Source organism: Meleagris gallopavo, chromosome 11 (genome assembly GCF_905368555.1).
Source record: "Meleagris gallopavo chromosome 11, MGAL_WU_HG_1.1, whole genome shotgun sequence".
Taxonomy (NCBI): domain Eukaryota; kingdom Metazoa; phylum Chordata; class Aves; order Galliformes; family Phasianidae; genus Meleagris; species Meleagris gallopavo.
Genome location: NC_139414.1, coordinates 20,429,397 through 20,440,065, shown reverse-complemented (window position 1 = coordinate 20,440,065; position 10,669 = coordinate 20,429,397).

The following is a 10,669-nucleotide window of genomic DNA, read 5'->3' as shown; positions in this document are numbered from 1 at the left end:
TGGGAGGAGTGATATGAAGTGCTTTTATTTTTCCTGTTGAAAATGTTGCTGGTAAGTTTGTATTGTGAACTCCGTACTGAATAAAACCTACTGGAGATAGAAAGAAGCTGGTAGCACCTTCATTTTCAAAGAACTTTCCCTGATTTTTCTGGGATGTCTGCTCACAGCTCTGCCTTTCCTCTTCTCAGAGATAATGGATGTTGGCCTCAGCCTCACAGGATCCTGAGGAAAGGCATTTCCCTTACAGTGACTTCAGTTTGTTGGATAACACCCTGAGTTCATTTTAGGATTGAATATCACAGAGGAAAGTAACCTCATGTGCAATACTTTGTTTCCTTAAAAAGCTATACTTTACCTACATTTTGAATTTTTTTTCCCCTGAGACAAACCAGCATCCTAGAAAGTTTCAAAAACAGTTGTAGCAATGCATGCTTTTTAATAAGGGCAAAAGCAAAACAGTGTAGTAACTGAGTAGCAAAGGAATACCTCAGAAAAACTCAGGCATAATTAAAGAAAACACTATTAAGGAGAGCACACACTTCATTCCCATTGATTCCCCACTGAAGTGTAGTTGTTCCTAAAGCGTTTCCCTCAGCTGAAGTCCACCTGAGAAATGGCCACTGCTTCTCTCTGCAGGAAAAGATATGAAATCCTCATACTAATTTATGTATTGAAAAAAGCAAACAGGAAGAAATGAATTTAAAGAAGGACTTTGAACCTGTAGGCACGTATGATTGCATACAGTTCCTATTGCCATTTTGAATGGCAATCAGAGTGGTTACAGAAGACACTTCTGGACTTGGAATGCTTTACTATCCTTGTTCACATGGTGATATTCTTATTTCCTCTGTTAGACTTACAAGAATACTACTTATACAGAAAAAAAAAAAAATCACATATTTAAAATCCCAAGGAGAGGAGTAAATAAATAAAATAACAGTGGATTCACAGAGAAAGGGAGCTGCAATAGAAACACTAAGATATCTAAAGTTAAGGGTGCTAAATGATATTCTATATTACCCGTTTTGTCTTCCATGTACACATCAATTAGAGAGCACTTTGCCTTTGATGTTTTATTGCAGATGTTTGTTATTATTGCCAGTTTCCTCAGTAAATCCCACTGTGTATACTTGGTCCTTTATGTGATGTTGCTGGCTTAGGTCATTCACTGTCCTCAATTCACAATGCAGTCACACACAGAGCTGAAGGGAAGCATATAGCCCTGAGACAGAAGTCTGGCAGAAAGGAAAAATAGCTTGTTAGTTTTCTTGCAAAATAGATGTCTCTGAACTACTGCAGATTACAAACAGAGGAAGCTGTCTGCTGTGTTTACTTGAGAAATATATTTGATCATAAATAGATGCTGATTATAAATAGATACTCTAGTATAGTTGGCCTATCCTCATTTAATTTTTTTATTTTCCAGAGGCTTCCCTGGCAGTCAGTGTCAAGGAAATAGCAATCTTTCTCCTTGTGGCCTCTCTTGGCATTAAATGTTCCTTCAGGTCAAAGCCACCTGTATGCCTCATCCTCGCCTGCTGGGAAGAACATGCAGTGAGGATGGGACAGCCTGTGATGCTCTGCCTGTGCTCCCTAGGGCTGTCTGCAGGACACGGGAGGCCCCAGGGCTGTTCCTGCTCTATACACAGTTGAAAACTGCCTGGGGGAGAACAGAGCAGCAGCAGAAGTTTGTATAAAAAGCAGGATGAAACATAACATCATGCTTTTGTATATGCTTGGAACACGTCTGGGCTCCAGCTTGTTTGGGGGCAATATTTGCAGAGCTGAAAACAGACAGGGCCAGCTTTGCTGGGTGGTGTCCTTCATGGCCCATTGCATCAGCTGAGCTGTCCACTGACACCCAGAACTACCCTGACCTGGGGCAAAGAAACAGCTGAAATCCCTCCTATGTTTGAACTTAGCTACAAAATATTCCAATTTCTTATCACCTTTGGTGTCTGCTAAACAGGGCTGATCAGTATTGACAGCAACGTTTATTTGCATAGTATTTCTATTTGCAAGGTAACGCTGACTTTTCAGCCATGACAGCTCAAGAGTTCTCGAGATCTTTTGTTTGCTTGATTTGAAGCTTACATTACATTGCATGAGGTTGGCATCCCAAACACTCTTAATCTACTGACTGCAGGTCCTTTAAAACTGAGGGGCTTAAATCTCATCCAAATTTAAAGAGTTTTGTATGATCTCCCTTTAGTTCATTTTTAATTCTTTTATACATTTTTAATTACATTATTAGAGCACTCGTGTTGGAATTCACCTAGAGTGCTGCACAGAGATAATTAGTTGATGTATAACTACAAAGCCTATTGTATTGAGTACAGCTGAGGATTACTGGAATTCAAAATATTCTGGCTTTTTAACTTTAAGATTGTACACTAATATGGTCCAAATGAAAAACTGCATGCACAGTATTAACCTGGCAAATGTGAATGGGAAAGAACAAAAAGGCAAGCAAACAGCTGCCTTCCCTACTAGGCTTATAATGCTCATTATTAGACCTGAATCAGTAATGACACTGTATCTTAATCTTGATTAAAAAATTAATTACTGGCCAAGTCTTAAAAATAAAAATAAAAAATGAAACAAACAAGAAAAGTGGCTCTCACAGAGATGGAATTAATTGTAACACAATGCATTCCTGAATCCAGCAATGTAGTACAAACTTTAATAGCATTACCAAGCTGTCATTACTGCACCAAGTTCAGAGTGCTGGAAAATAAACTCTGGTACTGGCAATGATACCTGGCATGTTCCTATTTCAAACAGAAAGTTATAATTTGTTCTTGATTTCCATACGTATTTGAAAATAATAACGTTACATTTATGCTCTGGAATGGTAAATGTTAGCTTTACTCATTAATTTTTAGTGTATCCCTTATTGAGCAGTGTAAGACAAATTTAGCTTCTTTCATTTCAGCCAAGAAATATTGCTTAGAAAAGCTTAATTCATTTTTAATTCTTTCCTACCATGATAATCATACTATATAAATTCATTTAAGATCACAGTGCTGTTACGCTGAGATTTGTGTAATGATAACCTGGAGACCTGGCAGTCAAATGAGGCAAGGAAGAGAAAAATAGGATGGAAAGCGGGCAACAGGATGGTAGAACCTGCTCAATGTAGAACTAGAAATATAAAACGTGGCTAATCAGAATTAGCTGAGTACTGCTCACAAGAAAAAAAAAGTACAAAACAATATTATGGAATGGACTCCAGAGAAAAGCTGCATATTGTCTTGCTGAAAGCTGATATTGTATCCAGTTAGATACTTGAATATCAGTTTGCATGCCTGTGAAAGCAATTGGTTTCACTGCAGTCTGGAACACCTGCTGTTCTGAACCCATGAGGATGGGTGGAAGAACCTCTGTTCAAGTCATCTTAGTAGTATATATGAGGGTGGTGAGGCACTAGAACAGGTTAACTAGTGCTGTGGTCGATGCTCTGTACCTGGAGACTTTCAAAGTGAGGTTGGATCAGGCCCCAGGCAACCTAATACAGCTGTGGTGTCCCAGTTCACTGCAGGGGAGTTGGACTAGATGGCCTTCAGAGGTCCCTTCCAACTCTCAGGATTCTATGATATGATAAATTCAAACTGCTCTGACACCCTGATCTCTTAAACAACAACAACAACAGTAGAAAGCAGAGAGAATGGAGTTGTATTTGGCAGCGTTCTTTAGAAAAGTCCTCAGAAGCATGCAGGGAGGATGAAATTTTCCTTGGGGAGCAAAACAATACCTGAAATTGAAGATGGAAAACCTTTAAATTCCCACATGCTTTTTACTTATGCCAGAAGTCACTTTGAAAAAATTAAATATAGGTGAAATCCAAACAGCCACAGAATAGATTTTTATAAAATAAGATTTGTAGCTGTGGAAATTTGGAGTTTTCAGAAAAGTATAGGAAGCTGGCCTTTTTTTTTAATTTGTAAGAGTCAAAACATTGTCACATAGGGATGCAGAAATAATGCGACAGAACCATAGTTCAGTCTTTCTTTGGTCCCTTCATCTTCAGTGAAGCTTCAGTGATGACCTCATTTCTGGTACAATATGGTATAAAACAGTGAGCTGTGTATGAGGCTTCTCAGCAAAAGGGAGTCTCAGAACTGAAGACAGAAACCCAATTTTCCACTGAAAAGCTTTACTCATAAATTTGAGACTGCCCTTTCCCTTCCTGTATATATTTCACTTGAACTTGGGTTTTCTTTATGTTGGTTTTATTATCTTGCCATTTCCAGTGAAATATATTCCTCCTCACCATGCACTCACTCAGGATTAAAAAAGACAAAATCTGCCAGAGGAGGAAATTCCTTTATATATTCAGAGGATGGATTTTGCTGCATCCCACACATAAGGACCTCGAGTGCTCAAAACCTGTCCACCCTGGGATAAGCACGTACTCCAAGCCAGTGTGATTAAAGCTCTGCAGTTTGCAAATCAAAAGCACACCAAGAAATTGTTTGGGTATCAAACATCATCAAATTTTTGGGCATCAATCTCTTTGTCTTTGGATCACTCTATCCATAGGACTCTACATTCCGTGTACTTTTAGATCAAGTGAAGATTTTGCTTGGCACATGGTTGTGCTGTGGAACTCATGAAAAGATGCAATGCTTTCCCCTGTGTGGGGATCTTGACAGGTCTTCATTTTCCAGGCTCTCTGCTGGACAAACCAGCTATGACATTCTAATGGATTTGTGCAAGGAAATGAAAATTAAGCCACATTTTCAATCCTCATTCTTATTTGAGGTAGTTCACTTCAACTGTACTGTAATATATCCTTTTTGAGGAAATTACATATCTGAAGCAAAGAAAAATATCTCCTCAGTGGGGATGACGGAACACACCTGAAACGGGGGAATATCTCCAGCTCCTGGAAAAGCCCTTTAGTTTCAATACCTTTGTCTTCCTGAAGCAATGGCACAACTTCTGTTACAGCCGTGAAGTTCCAGAGACAACTTTCAAGACAAATGTTGAAAGAGATTTAAAGCTCTATGTGTTGTTGTAATAATCATTACCAGGAAATCAGCAAATTCTGTTTTTCAGTTGCTGACTTGGGCTTGATTCAGAATCTCTTAACGCCATTGCAAGATTTCTTATGGGAGATCAGTTTTATTTCTGCATAAGCTCTTTCTGATCACGCAAGTTTTACTTTTTAATGGGTATTCTTGTAAGTAATTCTAACCCAAGCTACTCATGAACATTGCATGCTTAAAATATTTTCATCATTAGACAGTGAATTAAAAGAATTTCTGTAAGAATGTGATTATAATTGAAGTCTCTAACTAGCCTTTTCTCGAAAGATCTATGTAAATGAAACTTCTCTATGAATTTCTTCATAATCAGTCCACTCCTATTTTGCATGCTGGTACTTCATTTAAAATGTAATTCTGGCCTCCCTAGCTGAATATATACCTTATTCTTAAGAGATTCTTCACCTTCTTTTGACATGATATGCCTAAACCACTGCTTTGTCCCACTGTCAGATGGCCCTGCCGTGTACACGTGGGTCAGCTAACACAGCACTACAGTTCCCAAGTCTCTGCTTCTAACTTCAAACAACAGCAGTTCCAACTTCTAACTCAGAAGTTTGTAGTTTTGGGTGCCGGCCAAAAATGATGCTGTCAAGCTGATATAAACCATCTGCTATTGTATTTACTTTTTTTCTTTTTTTCTTTTTTTCTTTTTTTGAGCTCTATACAACTCTGGTTTGGAGAGAAGTCCTTCAGCTTAGTCTTTTCCTTACTGAAATTTATGTCAAAGTTTTCTTAACCAGATAACAACATTTCAAATGTTTAGCCACGTTGTTCAAGGCTATTTCAGCTGGAGGATTTAATCAGAATGCTAAAATTTCCACCACAGAGAATACGGGGAAGAATTTTTTCATAGTGTTTTGGCACAATCATTTAATCTAACAGGACAAACACAAGCAAAAGGCAGCGACAAAGCTAGTAGCAGAATTAGTTTTCTCAAGGGGGATCTGCCCCTGCCTCATTGCAGGGGCAATTACAAAAAATACTGGTGGAGAAAAAGGATTATCGCAGTTGACCTGCCTCTAATATGGCAAATAACATAAGCTTGTAGCAATTCATTGTTTTACAAAGAGTAAAAGTCAGGCTAATCAGCAATATCACAATTGCATCCAGTGCATAAAAAGCCAGCAAGAAGTAATCTCTCCAGTGTGCTGCTGTGCAGTGGTCACAGATCAGTGTCAACAAACCAAAGGCAGAGCCCAAACACTTTCATTCTTAGCATGAAGTGGGAGTGAAGTGGCAGCCTGAGAAATGAAGAAGTTTTTTTTGTACAGACAAGTCACCTGGATATCAGTTTTTGCCAGAGTTGACAGAAGGGAAAGGACAGCAGAGGCAAGATGATGATTCTGGAAAATCCAAATAATAATAAAAATCCACTAGAAGTAATAATGGTTTAAGTAATCTACTTCACCAGACCTTAGAGCATGCCACTCTATAATCTCCACGAAAATAAAACATCAGTATTTATCTGTCAACTCTGCTTAATATATAGTCAGCAAAATCAGAAATAGGCCCACATAAAATAAAATCTGGCAAAAGCACAGAGGCTGCTTTCCATCCAGCACTCTTCAAAATGTCACCGAATGACATATTATTGTATTTTGCAGCACAAACCACTGCTGCCCAAGTCCTGAGATTTTAACAGACATATTTATGCAATATTCCTGATCTTGTCCGTCAACTAATTGTCTTTTTTTTTCTGTTTGAAGTCTGTTGGAAAACTTTGGAAAATGCTGATTAATTTGCCATGGGGTTTCTACCCATGAACCCTACTATGTTTTAGGGAAGCATTTGGCCGAACAAAATTTTTGGCCTGAAATAAAAGTAATGGAAGAAAATAGAGGCTTTTGAACCTCCAATCCTCTCCATGTCATAAGATTATGCACAAAGCACAGAAATTATTTCAAAACCAAACATTGTCTCTGTGTGTAATGGATGCAAAGCCAGAGCCCTTTGGCATCTACAGCCCTCATCAGCATCACGGCCAGAGCTTGCAAATCCTTCCACAAAATTGTGACAAACCTGATTACTAAAAAGCCATCCAATCTTTCCATGTCATGTGCTATTCAGCAATCAAATAACAGCCTATAGGAGCTTACCTCATAAATTCTATTTCTCAACTTTATTACTAAAGGATAAACAGCTAAAACAAAACCTACCCTTGGCTTTTGCACCATTACTTTGGGTTTCTAGGACAGGCAGTTTATCCACGTTTATCTGAATGGAAATCATAAGCATGACCAGGGAGAAAAATGGGAATAGAGCCATTTTAAGCATGAGGATTAAAGAAACTGCTCAGAAGTCAAAAAATAATCTGCTAGAACAAGCTAAGTGTAAAAATCGACATCTGTTGTTTTTAGTTTAGGTCTTTTTCTTCTTTCCTTCCAGCATCATCAGCGACTCTTTCTGTGGATTTGATTAAAGGCTCGTGCTAACTTAAAGCTTCAGCATCATTTAATATCATTACATCACAGGTGTAATAATGATGACTCATGGCCCTATCTTGGATGGAAGACCTTAGAAAATAGTGTTAAATGAATGGCAAATATTCTTGCAAGTGTTGTATTCAAATAAATGTGGTTTGGTACCGCTTGTGCCTTGGCACTCATTTTTTTGGACTGGGGCAATTCAAGTAATACTTTACTGAGACAAATGTGTGTAGAAATAATTCTGAAATTATTGGTGTTAAGAAAACTTTTCATAGACAAAAAGAGTGATTGTGCAGGGACTAGAAGCATTTGTATGCTCAGGCTAATCAGGCAGAAAGATACAGCTGCTAGGGAAAGACAGAGATAAAGGTAAACAACCACAAAAAACCATTTTCTTCAGGATCGTTTTAAAAAACAGTTCTCTGTTAACTGTTAAATTTATTATGAGAAACTTTTTATTTTTGAGCAGTAAAGATACGTGATACTGATGCACAGTTCCTCACTGCTAATTATGCAGTAAAATCTCTTCCAAAGCTGAATGTTGGGCTCTCACTTTTGGGTTGGTTGTTTTGTGTTTTTTTTTTTCTTTCTTTTTTTTTCCTGAAAGAAGATAAAGGACAATGCTGGAAATCTCATCTCAGAGAGACATTCTCCATTCTCTAATAGAGTTAGTGTTATCCCCAAATCACGTACTGTATGCATGAATGGGTAAGTCATTTTCCCTGCTTAAATAACACACAGTATATTTCACCATGTTTCATTCAATAGATTAACACTACACTGACTGTTTATTAACATTAATATATTTTTAATGTGCAATATCAGCAGCTTCTCTATGCTAATAATGATTAATAGTACTTCTATTTTGGAAGACATCCTACCTCCAGAAATGGATTAGAAAAACAACTGGCTTTAGCCTATTTTCCACAAAGCTTACAAATATTTTTTTCATATACCACAATGTAGTTGACAAAGTCAATTGGTCTTATTAATCACATTGTGGATTTTATAAATCTATTACATAATTTTTTACTGGTTTCTTCCAAATGGCTTTTCGGGAGTCACTGTTCAATATCTTGGCATCCTAAATCAGGATCTCTCCCAGGCCTATCTCTATAACTTCACTGGTGTTACACCGTCCATTATTTAATGCAAACATTTCAGGAGTTCTGAGGTTCTGTGTCTACACCTTGTTTAAAGAAATAATGTGCAGAAATTTGTTCTGAAAAATAATATCTATATGATGTTAAATACTTGTTAACAGTACACAATCAAGATCTCAGCCCTGAAAGGCATCGAAACAGAAATTTATTTTGGATTTGGTGAGTTATTCAGAGAATCAAAATAAGATTTATTAAAGGGCTCATCATCTAATCAGTACATTACATGGTGAGTAAAGGTCCATAAAAGTTGTTCCTAATCTCAGAAGAACGGTTTCGTATTAATTTTATTTCTAAAATAGGTCACTCTTTGTTATTAAATTAATATTGCTCACTTGATTTCTTTCTTTTATAGAAGGAAACTACAAGACTGACATGAAACTTCAGAGATATTTTTGACTAGAATGTACTTTTAAATGAGACCTACTTCTACTCCTCCTACTCCTTTTCTACATCTGGTACTAATTCCCCTTATTGAATATTCAAATTCAAGATAAGATTATGCCCTAATTTATTTTCTCGTGCTCTGGGTTGGTTGCAGAGCCATTTTTTCCCCCACTGTATTCAATCTCGTCATTTCTTCCAAAAGAGATGGGATGAAAGGATTATATTTATGGCAGTTCTTTGTGATTTATTTCATATTTTCTTAAATGTGTGGCATGGCAGCCCAGGTCTATGGGTGCACACCTACAGCTGAATTCAGGAACAGGAGAAATTAAAGTTAGCAAGTAGACAACGTTACAATTTGCAGTGTCTTGGGGATAGGACTTGAGTAAGGTCATTTTTTGGTTAGCAAATTTATAAGAATGTAAAAAATTCAAAACATCAAGTAGAATGCAATGAGACCCGAGAAACTCACTACGTCTGTGTGTGAACATGAAAACAGACAGACTCAGATCATCCAAATTGTGGAAAGAGTACAGTCAAGTTGAAAAAGCGTTTCCAAGGAACTTGCATGAGATGTGCAACCACACTGCTTCTTCTCAACTAGCTATGGGCATCGTGAGCCCTCTGGCGCTGTCCCTTCACCACCACTCGCACCTATACGGATGAGGATGTGCCCACTCCATCACAGCTGCTTGGAGCTTTGTTTCCTAATCGGAGGGATTTTTTATTTTTATTTTTATTTTTTTACCATGAGCAATTTGTCCCTTTTCTGCTTACTGCAGTGCAAGAATACCCACAGTAAAGATGGCAACCATTGTAATTGTATCTATATAGTTAAATAGCTCACACTTCTGAAAAATTGTCAGCATAGTGCTTCTCATATCTGTTTCAAAAATAGCAATTACGGTATCCTCAGCATTTTATCTCACAATAAAACACCTGAGATCGGAAAAATACCAATAAACAGTAGTTGCCACTTGATGTTTGTTGGCTTCATAAACCTTGTTATTACTCGTTTTGTGCAACTCTACACCAATTAATTTTTGTTAAAATAATTTATCTACAGATGAACACACAGTCCACAACTGAGCAATACTTTTCTAATTCTACCTTTCATTTTCTTTCCCAAATGACCAAAGTGTCACTTTAAATGCCTGCTTTAATTGTAAACCTCCATTACAGTGTAGGAGAGTTGGTCTAGATAGGAGGTTGCATTCCAGAATTTCTCCTAAATATTCTGGGATTGAGCCATGAAGATGAATTCTTGCACTGCACTCACGTTTGAAATGGAAGCTCAGTAACATTATTTTTAACGTACCGGATTTAATACTGTATTATTGCCCAGTGTTGCCAGGTTGACTTTGGAAATAGATGACGTATCAACTTATTAGAAAGGACATATTTTCTTAGAATTCTGCCAGCTAGAGGCAATTTCAGGGTACACATGTGGTAGCTTTTCTGTGCTTGCTCTAACCTATACTTGGACTAAAGTATTTATTGTATGCAGCATCTTAGGAAGTATGCGGCCCTTGAGACAACTGAACTGGCGTAACTGCCAAAATAAGTTACGCTACAGCTAAACAATGTTATAGCCAAAAGAAGATCACTGTGATAGGAGAAGTGGTGGGAAAAGGTTTAAAGGGAA